We start from the raw sequence: 16,156 nt of genomic DNA, 5'->3' as shown, positions 1-16,156 counted from the left end.
CCAAACACGGAGCTTTTTTTCTGGGCGGATGCAGCCTGGACGGTGGGGCCAAAGGGTGGGGGATACTCTGTCTGTCTCCCCACAGCACCATGTGCCTGCAGGGGGAGGGCGCCCAGACTTTCCCTGGGGCATGGAGGTGCCAACATCTGGTAACTGAAGGGGCACCTGTGTCTGCCAAATGAGATCCAGGCAAATGCCATGGGGTTTTGGAAACAGCAGGGTCACGACTTTGGAGTTGTCATCCAGATGCTGGCACCCTGGTGTCCACAACTGTGGTAATGCCTGATGAGGGGATCCCCCCAAATCCCCAGGGTGAGAATTCTTCCAAAGATGGGAAACTCAGATGGAGCATCTCGGGCTTGTCACAACTCTCCGCGTGCTCCCCGCCACTGAAATCCAAACAAATGAGGGCTGATCCCGAGGGACAACAGAACCAGGAAACAGTGACCACCATCCACGAGGGTGTCCGACCAGCACACGCACGTGACGCCCAACTGGGAGAATGTGGGCCCCGGTGGCCTCAAACGATCCAGGACCTGGTGTGAACATACTCTCCCTATGACATGGAGACCGAAGAATGTGCTCCTGACTGTCCCAGCAAAACAGGATGTGGTAGGCACAGCTCCTGACTGGGACACCACCGGGAAGGCAGAGGCAGTGTCGCTAATTACCACATCCAACCCAGGAATGGCCGGGCACCAGCTCAAGAGGGCAGGGTGGACACCTGTTGGAGATGTCTGCCAGGACAGAATCCCTTTCCGTCAACCAAAGGCAGGCTTTGCCTTGATCTCACTCCTGTAAAACATGTCACCAATGACCCCAGCGATCCCCCGTACTGACCCTTGCACACAGCCCTCAAAGGTCCCAGGACCGGCCCAGGACTGCTGGGAGGTAGGCACCTGGCCAGGTGACAGGTAAACAGCGAGCAAGCATAACACAGCCAGTCCTCAAAAGGGCACCTCTTGTCCCCAGGGAAGTGCAGCAAGGCATGTGTGAAGGGAAGCCAGAGGAGAGAGAGGTCCTAGGACCTAGCACTTTAAGAACCTCTCCATCCTTCAGGGTCTTGTTGCTCTGTTTCAATCAAGCTAAAGGAACATCTTTGTTAAAAATAGCAGGTGAGGGAGTAGGTTCCCATCTTATGAAATCATGTCCCTGTCTAGCTTCCATCTTGGAATGAACAAGAAAGGTGTCTGTGACACTCGTCACCAAAGGTGAATGGTGATTTTTTTCCTTCGCTGGTAAAAATGTGGGTCATGTTACACTTTCTTTTTTGTACTTTCCTTTAGTGCTTGAATTACTTATGATGGTCTTGTATTATTTTTCCAAAAACAATAAAGTCATTAGTCTTTATTGAAAAAAGGAAAAAGAAAAAAAAGCCAGCCAGGATGACAGTAGCCCTTTGCAGGGCAATCCTCTCCACCATCAGCAATCACTAGTCAAGTAAATCAGGAAGCCTCCTCTTTGGCTTGGAATTATTTCCTAAAAATAGTGTTCTCTGTCTCACTGTATCCATCTGTGTCCACATGCCTGCAAGGGTTCTGGAGACACGTGTATGCCCATGGACCTGCAGGGGCAAGCCGCTATATACTGGTGTGTGTGTGTGCGTGTGTGTGTGTGCGTGTGCGAGAGAGAGAGTGTGTGTGCACATACAAGCCCACACCTGCACAGACGTCTGTTCTAGTAAAGGTGTTTAGAAATGTGTATTAAAATCAATGATTCATGCAGGTTGGCGCACGTATTCTAAGTGCACAGGTGGATGAATTTCCGCAAACCAAACACAGCTGGTAACAGCAGCCAGGTTAAGAAAAAAATTGTCCCCCGTCCCTCACACTTGGATTCGCCTCCGGTCGCCAACTACCCACCCTCCCTGGCCGGGGGCAGCCACTCTCCAGACTGCTAAGGGCAGAGATAGCTTTGCTTGTCTGTGGAGTTCAGGGTTCCCTCTTGGATGGATAGGAAAGAATTCGGGGCAGAAGGAACTGCTCCTCATTTTTACCAACTTCTAAGTGCAATGGAGCCCTTCCCTCAATTAGGAATGCAGGTGGCAAAGTGATAGCCTTAGCAGTGCCTGTGACCAACAGAACCTGCCAATATTTTCCTGCTCTGTGACAGGTGCCCCAAGTATCTCAGAATCATGAATGCTCATGGATATTTCACAATTACAATGCTTACTAGACCCGCTGCTAGATCTCGTTATTGCACATGGTAATAGAGAAGTGACGGTGGAGGCCTAGGACTGAGGAAGGGTCTTATCCCCGGGGGCCTCCAGTAGAGCACCCGAATCCTTGGAACTCCGTGGTTTCTGAAACCAGATGAAGTTCCCTGCTGCCCAGCAGCCAGGCAGCCTCAGGTTCCAAAGTAAACCAGTCAAGAGTGTCCTTTGTCTCTGGGCCCGCAGGCGGTGTGGGGCGGGCAGGAAGGATGGATCCGTTTTCTCCCTTGTTCTCCCCTTGCCTGCACCTGGCTTTGACCTTACTCTTCCTTCAGCAGCTCAGGGCCCACGCCCTGCCTGTGGCCGAGACTGGCTGAGCCCTGGCTGCAAGGTTTCCGGTGATGCCAGCATAAGGAGGGGCTGGAGGTGGCCCGAGGATGGTCCAGGCTCAGGCCCAGCCGTCCCCCGCAGGCCTAGGACGTCAGGCCTCCAGCTCTCCGGGGGAGGCCCCACCACTGGCTGGGGAAGAACAGGAGGTCTCTGTCTTGTACAGATCGAACACGTGGGGGAGGCTGGGCTTGATTAGATTCCAAGACCATTCCTCTAGAAGCAGCACCCCCTCGTCCAGGCCGGCTTCTCTGTCTGCATCAGAATGCCTGATGGCTTTTTCCAGCTGACCACCCTTCCCAGACCAGTTGTGCCTGTTCTGTCAGCCTCACTCAAGCTCAAGGGGCCCTCAACCCCCTCCTGTCCCAAGTTTATCATTTTTTTTTTTAAGATTTTATTTATTTATTTGGCAGAGATAGAGACAGCCAGCGAGAGAGGGAACACAAGCAGGGGGAGTGGGAGAGGAAGCAGCAGGCTCACAGTGGAGGAGCCCGATGTGGGGCTCGATCCCATAACGCTGGGATCACGCCCTGAGCCGAAGGCAGACGCTTAATCGCTGTGCCACCCAGGCGCCCCAGCAAGTTTATCAGTTTTTGGTTACTGGGGGAATCTCTTCCAAAGTTCTGCTGGCTCCCGAGAGTGCAGGGAAGCAAACTGTGAAGCCAGCTTTTCAAACTGTTTCCTCCTGTTCCTTTCCTCTGACACCGGCTACACGCCCCCACCCCCATCAAACATCCCAGCCTCCACTCCCAAAGCCACTGTCCAGGGGCAGGCCTCGTCGCCCAGCTGGGACCATGCTGACCTCACGGCCACCGGTGTCCTCCCTCTTTCCCTCCATCCTGCAGCTCCACCACTCCCTGGCTCAGCCATTCCCAAACATGTCCCCTGCCCTGGGCAATGGCAGGGCCACCTCAGGCTCTCCTCACCGCCCCACCTCCTCCAGGATACCTTCTATGATGGCCCACCCACACTGACCTCCCTCCTCTGGGCATCCAGCCCCTGCCTGCTTCCTGGCCATGGCTGCTCCCTGATAGTCCCCAGGGTGAGTCTGATTTCACCAAACAGCCTGAAAACCCCTTCTTAGGGGAGGGCCGGGTCCCTTCTCCTCTGAGTCTCTGGTCTGTACATAGGGATATTCAAAATAGGGTGGAGATGCTGTGAGGGAGAATAGTGACTGTCCACACCAGAAACCAGAGCCCTCTGGACTTGTCTGCTTTTTGTCTCTTCAGTTGGCCTTCCTAAAGGAAGATTTTCCTGAACGTATGGGGCTCACAGCTGGTGCTCAATCCATGGTGGTTACAATGCCACAATGTGGAACACGACAAGAGTGCCACTGTGGGTACTGTCCAGGGTTGGGGAGTGATGCTCCAGACTTCTCTGGTTTCAGCACTAAGATTCCTGCATCCTGAGAGGCGACAGCCTTTGGTCCAGGACAAACCAGAAAGGTTGGTCCCCTGAGGGGCAAAGAGGGGACTGACTCCAGCCTAATCCCTCCTTGTGGTGCTTTCCAGCCCGTTCCCCTCCTGGATCCCAAGGCAGGCATGCTCCAACATCCTGAGTCACCTCTAGCATTTTGGTCGCCTGGGAATCGCAGCCTCTGGAACACAGCATGCAAAGAATATTCTTTGCCATGTAAATTTATGCAAGGCGCTCTGTGGAAGTGGTTCCCAGGCTTCCTAGAAAATCTCTACCAGCTTCCTCTGATCTGGCTCCTCTCTCTCGCCCTGGAGACTCAGCTCACCCGTGCCCTTGCCCCATGGCCCTGGATTCCACTGCTCCTCGGTCCTTCAGCAAGAGGCTCAGGGTGAGCGTGCGGGTGCCCTTGAAGCCAGGGCTCACTCCCCACAGGTGGAGGTGAGGGCAGAGGGAGTGAATTCATTTCTTCCTTGAGGAGAATGAGTTAAAACTAATTGACACCTCAACTCATAGACTCCTTTTATTAATCGAATGATTCAATGAACATGTAATCAGCACCCGCTGGGTACATGGTCCTACAAATGACTTCATAGAACACTTTTCTTCCCAAGGTAATGGATCCTAAATCAACAAGTGATGATGGGGAGATGAGGACGAGCCATCAGCAAAGAGACTCCGTGGTGGCTTGTAAAGACATTTCCACTCAGCCTTGCTGAGATGGGCCATGAGGAAACGCCCTGGGCCAGAGAACCCAGCCCTGTGCCCGGTTCTGCTTCCGCCTTTGGCCTCCCTACTTCCTCTCTGCAAGATATTCTGTTTCTATGTGGGATAGGGACATGGTTAGATTGCCAATGTGGGTCTGGGTCCTGGCCACTTATTGCCATGTGTCTTGGGCAAGTTAAGTGATGGGTTTCCACCTCAGTTTTCCCATCTGTAAAATGGGGTTAATAATCATACCTCTTACACAGGGCTGTTCTGAGGCATAGATTATTAGTACTCGCACATGCTCAGCACACAGGAAGTATTTAATGAATGCCAGTTGCTCTTATCGTTGTGGTTGTTGTGGTCACTCCTTTTTCCCTATGAGATCCAACTCAGAGGATCCTCCTTTGAAAAACCTGTCTCGCTGCCCAACCTACCCTCCCTGCCTGGCTGGCCTTCCCTTCTCTGTGTTCCCAGCACACTTGCATTCCTATACCCACTTCATCACACGATGGAGTAATTTCTTTCCGCATCTGCCTCTCCCTTCAGCTGTGTCCTGAGCTCCCAAAGCACAGTCTGGCCCAGGAGAGGTGCCTCTAAGGGCCTGGTGAATGAATGAATGAGTGCCAGATTAACCTTCCTGTTGCCCAGCCACTAACACTGTGAGCTTGGAGAACAACGTCACAACGCCTCCTTTTTCTGGGCCTCGGTTTTCTCAGCCATGAGCTGGGTGAGCCAACCCAGCAGGATCACGTGATGTGCCTGGGACTGCTTTAAGTGCTGCTGTGATCACCTTATTTCATTCTTGCAACAATTCTAGGGAGAGGGGAGGTTATTATCTGTTTTACAAAGGGAAATCTGATGCTTCGAGGTTAAGTATGCAAGCCCCAGTCTGTCTGAAGCCAGGTCTCACCAAGGCACTACATTGCCTCCTACCTCTGCTGGCACAGAGCGCGGGGAGGAAGGGGCATGGTCCACCTGTGACATGGGCGGGGGATGTCTATGCTCCTCGCTACAAAGCTAGGAGTCCCACCCTGTTGGCCTCCTCTGAGGCTGGTCCTCCCTCTCGGCAGCCTGGCCCATGTGTGGGCAGCTGCTCCCAGGGAGACCTGGCCGATTTCTGCCAATGCCCAGAGAGTCAGCAGTTTCCCTGTCCGAGATGATTCCCTAGCAGGTTTTCTCTCCAGCTCTGGCACTGTTGGACTGCCCTGTCTAACACGGTAGCCCCCCAGCCCACATGGCTACTGAGCACTTGGAATGTGGCTGGTGCTCATCAGAGGTGCTGTTCTATAGTCCATACCAAGTTCGAAGGCTTCGTATGGTAAAGAATGTCAACTATTTCATTATTAATTTTCTAAACATTGATTACAATTTACACTGATAATATTTTGGCTATACTACGTTAATTGAAATGTTAAAATTCATCTCGCTTGTTTCTTTTGACTTTTTAAAATGTGGCTACTAGAAAATTTTAAGTTGCAGATGTGGCTCACATTTGTAGTTCTCGTTCTATCTCCATTGGATGGCATTCCCTCCCCGCCTTACAGAGTTCCACCTGCTTTGGGCTCGGCTTCAGGCTAGCCTGGGGATGGGGGAGGGGAGAGAAACGGAGGGGGAGGAGGGGGCGGGGATGGGTTGAAGGAGAGTTGTCTTCAGCAGCCCAGAAAGTGGCCACCCTGGTTTGGGGCAGTGGCTGTGGGTGTTTGTGCAGGCTGGAGCCACAGGTTGGGAGGGGGGGTGGGAGAGAGGGGGGCAGTGGGAGGGGTCGACAGCATCCCTCCAGCCCCGGCAATTATCTGCACAGTCCGGGCTCTCCCAGGGTAACGGCTTGGACAAAGGCTCAGTGGGGGTGCCAGCTGGTGCTCGTGGCCTGTGCATTCAGGTCCTTGCTCCCAGATCAAAGGCACATTGGCACGTCCTTGTGCAGGGCCTCAGCTAACCGGCTCCCTGCAGGCTCCGCTCCTCTGAGGCTGCACAGGCATTAACTCTGTCTAGTCCGGAGCCCGATCTTTGGGGAGGACGATCCCGAGGGGGCTTTCCTTCTCCAGTCCCGATCCCAGCCCCCAGCACTCTGGGGAAGTCCTGCAGAATCCCCCACTCCATCCCTTCTGGAGGCGAACACGCCCACCCCAGAAGCCGGGGATGCCCTCATTTACATGCATTTGCATCTCATTTATTCCAACGCTCGGGCTGAAGCCGAGGCTAATTCAGCTGACAAGAAAACCCCACCTGCTTGCTCTAAGTGATTCCCAAGCAGGATAAAATGGGGTCCCTGAGACCAGGCCCCTCCCTCTGGAGTGGGAGCTGAGGGGAGCGCTGGAATGGGGCGAGGGCACCTTTGGCTTGAACCCTGGATTCAGCCACAGCCCCTGTTTTTTCACACTCCTCCTTCCTCACAGTAAGGACAGGGCCCTATGGGGGCTTGGAAGCCGCTCATTCATCTCCAGTTCCGTGGTGTTGCTGGTGCCAGGTCAGGGGAACTGCAAACTCCCCAAGTCATTCAGGGCCCCCTCCACAGGGCACATGGCATCCACTTTCCTCCAGGCCTGAGTCTGCCTTGTAACCCGTTTATTGCTTCATGCACAGGGGGTCTGTAACGTTATGCCAGGACACTGAGATGTGACTCAAGGCCCAGGGCTGCCTAGGGACCCCAGGTCTCCAGGGTGGGGGCCTGGAGGATCCACTACGCGACCACACAACTCAGAACTCAGAGAGCCGGCTCAGTCAACCAGGGTGCTGCTGCCCCACACCTTGGACCATCTATACCCACACACTACACACAGTTGGGCCAGAAACATGCCCACCTGTGGCCCAGGAAGCACCCAGCTGGCACACAGGTGCCTATGAGACGGCAATCAGCATCTTAAGCCTCCAGCCCCATTTCTTTCAGCTCATTTTTCTCAACCCCTGGGCTAAAAAAAAAAAAAAAAAAGTTTTCCCAGGGGAATGGCGCACTGATGCCATGGCAACCCAAGCATTTATGGAGGACCTACTGTGTGCACTGAGGGGGACAAAAGTGCCCTAGAGAAACCTGGGGGGCTTAGGGGCCCTTAGCCCCCAGAGAGAGAGAAGCCAATCCACCCATACACAAAATCTATGCCACAAAATTGTCTGTGAGACAGTATGGGCACATCTGCAATCCTTCTCCCCCAATACTCTTTGAAATTGATGTATAATATATATATATATATAAGAAAATGCACAGATTTTAGGTGTATAGGTGAATGAGTTCTAAAAACGTATATACTTGTGTACCTACCACCTCAATTAAGATAGTAAACACTCCCACCACCCCCAGAAAGTTCCCTAGTGCCGGCTTCTGGTCAACTTTTCTGATTTCTATCACCATAGACTCGCTTGGCCTGTTCTAGAACTTCGCGTATATAGAAGCATACTGTATGGGCTGTTTGCGTCAAATGTTCCCACTCGACATAATGCTCCCAAGACTTTTACTTTGTTATTTGTCGGTGACTGCCATCTGAGTTCCCTTTGCAATGCACTGTGACCACACGTGACCCAGCTGGGGACAAGTCCTTAACTCAATCACAAAAGGCGAGGACTGGAAAGGACCCGAAGTCCAGCTCTCTCTGGGGACAGCCGCCCCCGGGGGATCCTTAGGGAGTATTTTTCTCTCCTTCCCTCAGACATTTCCTGAAACAGAAACTCAGCAATTATACATCTAACAGGCACCCAGCTCAGCAAGCGAGTGGGGGCTTTCCCTGGGTTTCCACTTTTGTTAGCAATAGCTGTCGCTTTATTTAACTGGCAGTCTGTGCTGCATCCGACCCACCACAGTGGTGGTGGTGGTGGCGGGGTTGGCGCTGCAAACGGCCAGCCCAGCTCCTGTGCCTTCTTTTGCTCAAGTCTGGCTGTGGTGGGTGGGCCTCTGCCCCCTGCCTCCCCACACCCCCGCACCAGCTGGGTGTCCTTTGGCTGGGGGTGGGGGACTAGACTCAGGGGCTGGGATTCTTCCCAGGGGCCCTGAGGCAGGCAGCAGCGCTGGGCAGCAAAGGGCAGGCACTTTGGCTCTGAGGGGCTCTTTGGACCCCTTCGCTGCTACTGGCCCAGGTCGATGAGGCTGGGGCTTTGATGGCCACGCAGGAAGTATTGATGGGGCTGGGCTGGCCCCTCCCATGGTCTGATGTCCCCCCCCACCCCCATCTTAGATTGCCCAGCCTGGCCAGATGGAGGGATGGCTAATGTAGCCCGAGGACTGAAATCAGCGCCTCAAGCCAAACCTCTCCCTGCCCCGCCATCCCTTTGAACACTGCCTCTTGAGCCAGGAGCCAGGCCCTTCCTTCACACAGGACTTCGAGGAATCAATACCTGCCAGAAAGGCATTTACCACCCTCTAGATGCCAGGAAGAGCCTTTCTACTGTTCAAAATCCACTCCCAGAAAGCACGGGGACTGCCTGGGCAAGGCCTGGGTTAGCCCCGCCCGCATGCCCGAGTGACCTTGAGCCTAGAGGCTGACCAGCACTGGCCCTCGGCCTCCAGGGCTGTAAGGAGGGGAGCACATGCCCCGGGGATGACAACAGCGGGATCTCCAAGTGGGCGAGGGACCTTCCCGCAGCCACACAGCTGCCATTAGAGCGGCTCCGTCCTTTCCCTTGCTTAACACCTTTGTGGGGGCGCAACTTCCCACAGCCTCCCTGGAGATTTAGTCAAAAGAGGAAGCTGAAGAGGAGAAAGAAAGAACTGAACTCCAGACGCAGAGCATAAACACTCTCTTCCCACAACAGGCCCGCGAACACAGTCTGATCCCTTTCCCCTCTCCAAATTCTGTGCCTCTTCCCTGGCTGGGCTCTAATCTCACCTCCTGCAGGCACACTCCCCTGGCAGCTCTGGGCCACCCTGCCTTCCAGCGGGGGTGTGCGTGCGCATGCGTGTGTATGCGTGCGCCCGCCTAGCCCCCAACCCCAGCCAGCCATCTCCACTGTCCTGAGCAGCCTTTGCTCTGGCCCCAGGGGTGAACCTGCCGGGCCCCGAGGGTCCTTGGTGTCCTTTCCTGCCTATCCAGAGGAGTAAACAGCGTGAGGATTGGACAAAGAGACTCACAGAACTGTCTCGCTGGACTCTAGCTTTAGGGACCACTAAGTTTTCTGTTGGGCTTGGGGCACACCAGATACTCCTCCAGGAAATGAAGTTGGAGGTGGGGAAGCTGTGGGTACCCAGCTCCGCAGCCCATGGCCGTGACTCTGCGGGGTTGGGGTAAGGGTGGCCTGGCAGGGGAGGTGACAGAAGTTTCAAAGAGTCCATGAGTCACATGGCTGCAGTGCTCTGCCAGCTGTGGTGCTTGCCCCTGAAAAGCCTGTTTGTGGACTCCCTCTCCCATTTGAGGGTCCCTGGCCCCAAGAATTGACGTGGGGTCTCTATAAATAGCACCCAGTCCATATTGATCATCTTAAAAAGACACGGTATGTTCTAGGCCCACGGAGAGAAGAGTTGTGTCTAAAAATAGTCTCATCCCCAGGAACCACTGCCAGCCCCAGGCAGTGGTATAAGCCGTGCATAACAAAAGGGGCAGTCTGAAGGGGGCAGATGATGGAAAGGGTGGCGGTTAGAAACTGAGGCATGGAACCTCTCCATCTCCACCTCATTCTCTCTGCTCTGGCCACAGAAGCCAGCCACGCCTCAGGAGCCACGCCTCAGGAGCTTGTCGCTGCCTCCGGGCCTTTGCACTTGCAGCTCCCTCTTTATAAAACATTCTTTCTCCAGATTTCCTCTGGATTGGTTCTTCCTTATTTTTTGTTTGTTTTAGATTTATTTATTTGAGAGAGAGAGAGCGTGCCTGCGAATGGGCAGCAGGGCAGAGGGAGAGAATCTCACGCAGACCCCCCCACTGAGTGCGGAGCCCTACATGGGGCTCAATGCAGGGCTTGACGCCAGGCTCGATCTCATGACTCATGAGATTATGACCGGAAATCACAAGCCGGGTGCTTAACCAACTGAGCCACCCAGGCGCCCCTGGTTCTTTCTTGTTATTCAGGTCTCAGTTCAGTCTCCTCCTTCAAGAGGCCTTCCCTGACCAGCCAGTCTAGGGTCACTCCTATCTCATCATCTTGTTTTACTTCCTTCATAGCCCTGGTCATGATCTAAAATTACCTTCTGTATCTATTTGTTTAGTGGTATCCAGTCTGTCTTTCCCCAATAGTATGTAACCTTCATGAGAGCTGTTATTGAATCTGAATTGTACACCTTCTAGAATCTTCCATGGTGCACAGTAGATGCTGAATGACCTATCCAGGCTCTCCCCCATCACCCCAAGCTGAACTTTGCCTCAGACCACCACTTCAGGCCAGTCTAGGGTGGCAGAAGGCAGTAGGCATCCAGTCCTGGCTTACTCTGTAGCCCCCCATGCCTGCTTTGCTCTCTGCAGCGTCCAGCCTCTGTCCACAGGCTGCCCCCTGGCTTCATCTCTTCTCCTTTCTCTGCCTCCTTCATAGAGTTTGCCACAGGAGTTTGACCCTAGACCCTCTCCTCCTAGTTATCTGCTCTAGGCAACCTCAATGTGCCCCCAAACACTGCTTTCTGGAACACTTTTCTCTTCTCACAGCAAGATCTCCCTCCCCTTCCTGTCGCCCACTCCCAGGAGGAATCACACAGTTCCTGCCATCAAAATCCCCTTCTGAGGCACAATTTCAACTCAGACCTCTGGCCCCTCACTGTGAGGAACAGTATTTTCCCCATAAGCACTGCCCATGGGTGCACTGCACGGACACACATGCCTAGAGTTCACTTTGGGCTTTCCCTACAACCTCCCCCTTGACTCCACCCCTGGTCAGCTCTCCTCTATCTTCTTCCTCCCTCTTAAACCATCAAACTCTTGCAAAGAGCTGTCTACACATGCTGTCTCCGTGTCCTCACCTCCTGCTCACTCCTGAACCCACTCCAAACTGGCTCCCATTCTCACCAATTCATTCATTCATTCATTCATTCATTCATTCATTCGTTCGTTCAACAACTAACCGTCTATGTGGGCACCACATTCTGTAAGTATTAAGGGAGTTTCTGTTGCCCGGGGCCACCAGCACCCACACTGTTCCTCAATCTAACGGACACTCATTTTAAAATTATGCATTCTTCTTGATCTATGCGTGAACTTCTCAGAATGCAACGTCTTCACTCCAGCAGAAAGAAAGGAAGCAGAAGACTCCCCTTCCTCCAGGACATGGTCTCTCCTTGCTTTCTGTGACACCTCCCACTCCTGGCTTGCCTACTACCTCTCCGACTGCTCCTTCTCAGCCTCCTTTGCAGACTTCTCCAGCCTCGATTGTGGAGTGCCTCAGGGCTCTGGACCAACCCTGTGCTCCTGCACCCTCTACTTCACATTAGGGTCACCTGGGTGCTGTCAAAATTTCTGATGCCCAGGCCTCACCCTGGAGTCTAATGAATTAAAACCTTGTGGGGTGGAGCCTGAGCATAGGGTTCTTTTATTTTTTATTTTTCAATTTTTAAAAGCTCTCCAAGTGATGCTAATATGGCCAGGCTTGAGGACCACTGGTCTGCACTCTTGCTGGACAATCTAATTCACTGCCATGGCTCCCATGGTCAGCCTCTGCCGACAATTCCAAGTTTCCACCTCTGGCCCCTGTCTCCTGCCTGAGCACTGGACCCTTCCCTCCAACTGACTGCTGGACGTTGGCATCTCTGTCTGGAAGTACTAATAGTTCCAATCAGAACCCCGAAACATCCGCCACTTCTCCTTTGTTCTTTATCAAGCTTGCCAACCTGAACTTTGCTCTCGTAGTGTGGTAGGGTGGTGAGGAATCTCACTTAATGAGCAATCAAAGTTAGGGATGGGAGAAGTAGCGTGTCCCTGAACAGCAGAGAAAGTTGGGATGCCACAGGTTCTACCACCTGTGATAACCTGGCTGTTCCTCTCCTTCAACTGACGGCTCTCATGGTCTGCACTGGCAGGGGAGTATAGCCTAGAGCAGATGCACTGATACCGGGCTCAAACCCAAGGCCTCTTACTTAGTAGATGTGTGACAGTGAGCAAGTTATTTAACCTTTCTGGGCCTTTAGTTTGGCCACCTGCAATACTATCATTAGTATGGTCCCACCTCCCGGGTTGATGCAAGAATTCATGAGATGAGCCTTATAAAGTGATTAGTGCCATGCCTGGCTGACAGAAAGCACTTGGTGAATGTTAGCTATTTTTAGTACCATTACTGAGGATAAATTCCCAATTCCTGAGTAGAGCTCACAAGGGCCCCCGTGACTGTGACCTTGGCTTTAGCTTCTGCTCTTCCCTCCCTCACACCATGAGACCCAATGGGTCGCTGAACTAACAAGTGTGTTGTTTCACAAATCTGCACTTTACGTGCTGGTCCTGACGGCTACCCTGCAACTTCTCCATCTAGAAAACTCCTATTCATCCTTCAAAACCCATGTGGAAGGTTATTTTTGTTAGAGAGATACTCTTGACTCCTCTGTCCGAAAGTAATCATTCCTCTTTCAGGTGGGCTATGGGGCCACGCTTCAATCACTGTGTACCTTTCCAATAACCTTCCCAAGGGTCAGTGGGAACTAGCTTCCTGTGAACAGAACAGAGACTGCCATTGACCACTGTCCCAGGATGTTCCCAGGACTCCCTTCCGGGATGGCTTGGGCAACAGCCTCCTCTGCTCCACAACTCCCAGCTGTCTCTGGTGCTTCCCACCACTCCTTCGAGCTCAGTCTTCATGCTGAGTGAGTCAATCCTGGAAACTTTCCAGAGGAGCTTTGATCACCACACAGAGACGGGCCAAGCACCCCAGAGGCAAAGCCGCTGCCCAGGCCACATGGGGCTGAATGCTGGTTCTCGGCACCCCAGATCCTGTTTCCTTTCTGCTCAGATCCTCTTTGGTCAGTCCTAGATCACTTTGGCCCCCAGGAAGTAGTTCTCAAGGAATCTTCATCCTGAGTGGTGCGCCAAATCTACTGACTCTCTAGATGACCTTGGATAAGTCCTTGACCCACCCTCAGCCTTGGTTTCCTCCAGTCCAATGTGGCAGTGATGACAGGAGTAGATTAAAAGTTCAATGGGTCTCATTTCAGCACAGGGCTGGACATTCTAGCATCAACTCTGTGTGCCACAGTCTGGCTGTCCCCTGACCCTCCCCTCCCGATGCTCCTGTGACAGCGGCATGGTTTGAGCTATCAGCTTGTGCCACCCTCATTCCGCCCTCCAGCTCCATTACCACCCACTCACGTGCACCTGCTCAAGTCCAACTGGGAGGAGTTGAGGGCGAGGAGATGGAGTTGAGGACAGCCGCAGGGGCCTGGGTCCCTGCTACTCGGGGTCCCTCTAGATTCTGAGGGGTTTGGTGGGAATCAGGGAGAGGGCTGAAGCGCTGCCGCATGGTGGGGGTCATATGGTGTGCCTGTCTCCACAGAGCTGTCCAGGCTCACTGAGGAAGGTGACTAGGGTCTCAGCAGGAGGTAGGGAGACAGCTGGGGGGGGGGGGATGAAATGCCAGCCCAGGACCCTAAAAGGAGACTCATCCTGCCCTTGGGGGACTGGTCTCAAGGCTCTAAGAAGAGAAGACTGGCTCCTGCCCCAACCTCAGCCATGGCTTCCTGATTCATCTGTGCACTGGCCTCCAACAGGTGTTTGAAAGGCGGGCCTATGGCCAGGGCCTTGTCCCCAGCATTCCCCCCAGCACTACCACTCCACACCTCCAGCCTCCACAAGGCTAGGCACAACCGCTTCCTCCCGGTGCCACCAAAGACGATCAAATAACACAGAGGATGAAAGCCACCTCCCTCCCGTCAAGGCGAGTGGATCTGCCTGGGCCAGAGCGAGAGCGAGGAGGGCAGAGAACTCTCTCCAATCCAGCGCACAGAGATCTCCCTTGTTGTGACACACATGGGGACCTCTCCTCCTTCAAGGCACACAGAGACCAGATGCAGCCCCGTTAGGGCGTCAGAGGGCACAGAGATCTCTTCGTGGTCGAAGCGCGCAGAGATAGGACACACATTTAGATCTCTAACCCCCTCAGTGCGCAGAGATCTTTCCCAGGTCAGGACGGGCAGCGATCTGGTCCCAGAGAAGACAACCTTAGAGGACCGCTCAGTGGGGCCCAGAGAAAGGGGGTGATTGGCCCCCTCCCCCATTCCCAGCCCTGCTCGGTCGGCTCCCCGGCTCTCTGGACCCACACTCACTGCGCGCCTAGTCGCCGCTCTGACCTTGGGGTCTCCGGCCTCTGGAATCCGGGTCCCAATCCCAGACCCTCCCCGAGCCTGCGCCAGGGTCGGCCGGGAAGCCGGGGCCGCAGCTCCTCCTCCCCCGGCCCTCGACAGCGCACCGGGAAACCCGGAAGGAAAGGGATGGGGAGGGGGCGCACGGCGATTACAGACGCCCCCCTCCCCCCGGGGAATCCCCTCCAGCCCTGCGGATCAGCACCCTTTCTTCTCCCCCTCCCAGCCTCGGGGGCTGCGATGGGGGAGGGAACTGCCGGGGGCACTTGGGGCAGGGGAGGGGGTGCGCAGGGGCTGGAAGCTCCGACCCTCGGGGAGGAAAGTTGGGCGGCGGTAGGCGGAGGGGGCTCCGGCCGGGCCGGGGCTCCCGGGCGCCGGGGCGCTCGCTCACCTGCTGGTCCCCCGGCCCGGGCCCCGGGATGGGCGGCTGAGGCTCGGCGCGGACTCGGCTCGGCGCGGGGCTCGGGGCACTGGGCGCAGGCTCAACGGCCCCGGGGGCGCGATCCCCGCATCCCACGGGCGCCGCCGCCGTCTCGGCTCCGCCGCTCCGCTCGGGCTCCGGGGCTCGGCGGGCGGCGCGGGCTCGGGCTGGGGGCGGGGTCGGGGGCGGGCCCCGCCTGGGCTCGGCCTGGGGCTTGGGGCCCCGGGCTGGCTCCGCCCCAGAGCGACGCGCCCCGGACTCCGCACGTGGCGCTCCGCCCGCTCAGAGGGTGAACCCCTGGGCACCCGCCGGGGCGCACACCCCCACACTGACCCGGGGGCGCCCCTCCACAGACAGCCGCCCACGCAGGCACGGACAGACACACGCAGACGCGGGCACACTTTGGGGTACACACTCACCGACCCAGGGACGCTTCGCTACAGATAGCCACCCACACGGACACGGACGGGGACAGGCACACACCCCGGCACACACCGGAGAATACCCACAGGCGTCCTCACTGACCTGGGGACCCCTGGACACGGACATACCCTGATGCTGGCTCACTGACACACACACACACACACACACCCATGGTGACATACCCTGAGGCTGACACAGATACACTCGACATAGGCACACCTGCACTGACACACACACCCACATGGACATAGGCAGACACATCACTGACACACACGCTGAGGCAGACACACTCTGACAAACTCAGGGATACATGACTCAGAGACTCGCATCCACCGACACAGGCACACACTCACATGGGGTCACATTCGGCTAGACAAACACGGATAGCACACAGTTCCGCACAATAGTACACACCGGCACTCACACACACCAGAAACAAGGGCACAAGCAACAAACACAGAGACACCCA

At 55.0% G+C, this 16,156-nt stretch overlaps 1 protein-coding gene across 1 annotated transcript in view; it reads right to left on the bottom strand.

The window, feature by feature from the left end:
* The window catches only part of SCN5A (sodium voltage-gated channel alpha subunit 5), a 92,760-nt gene extending 77,400 nt beyond the window's left edge, over positions 1-15,360 (bottom strand). The window contains exon 1 of the mRNA XM_057316022.1: positions 15,235-15,360. The gene's annotated coding sequence lies outside the window, so the exon portion shown is untranslated. The remainder of the gene's footprint in view (positions 1-15,234) is intronic.
* Between the last annotated feature and the right edge of the window lie 796 nt (positions 15,361-16,156).

The sequence above is a fragment of the Ursus arctos genome, unplaced genomic scaffold (assembly GCF_023065955.2).
Source record: "Ursus arctos isolate Adak ecotype North America unplaced genomic scaffold, UrsArc2.0 scaffold_20, whole genome shotgun sequence".
Lineage (NCBI taxonomy): Eukaryota > Metazoa > Chordata > Mammalia > Carnivora > Ursidae > Ursus > Ursus arctos.
The sequence above is the reverse complement of the archived record's forward strand: the minus strand, read 5'-3'. Positions and strand labels throughout refer to the sequence as shown.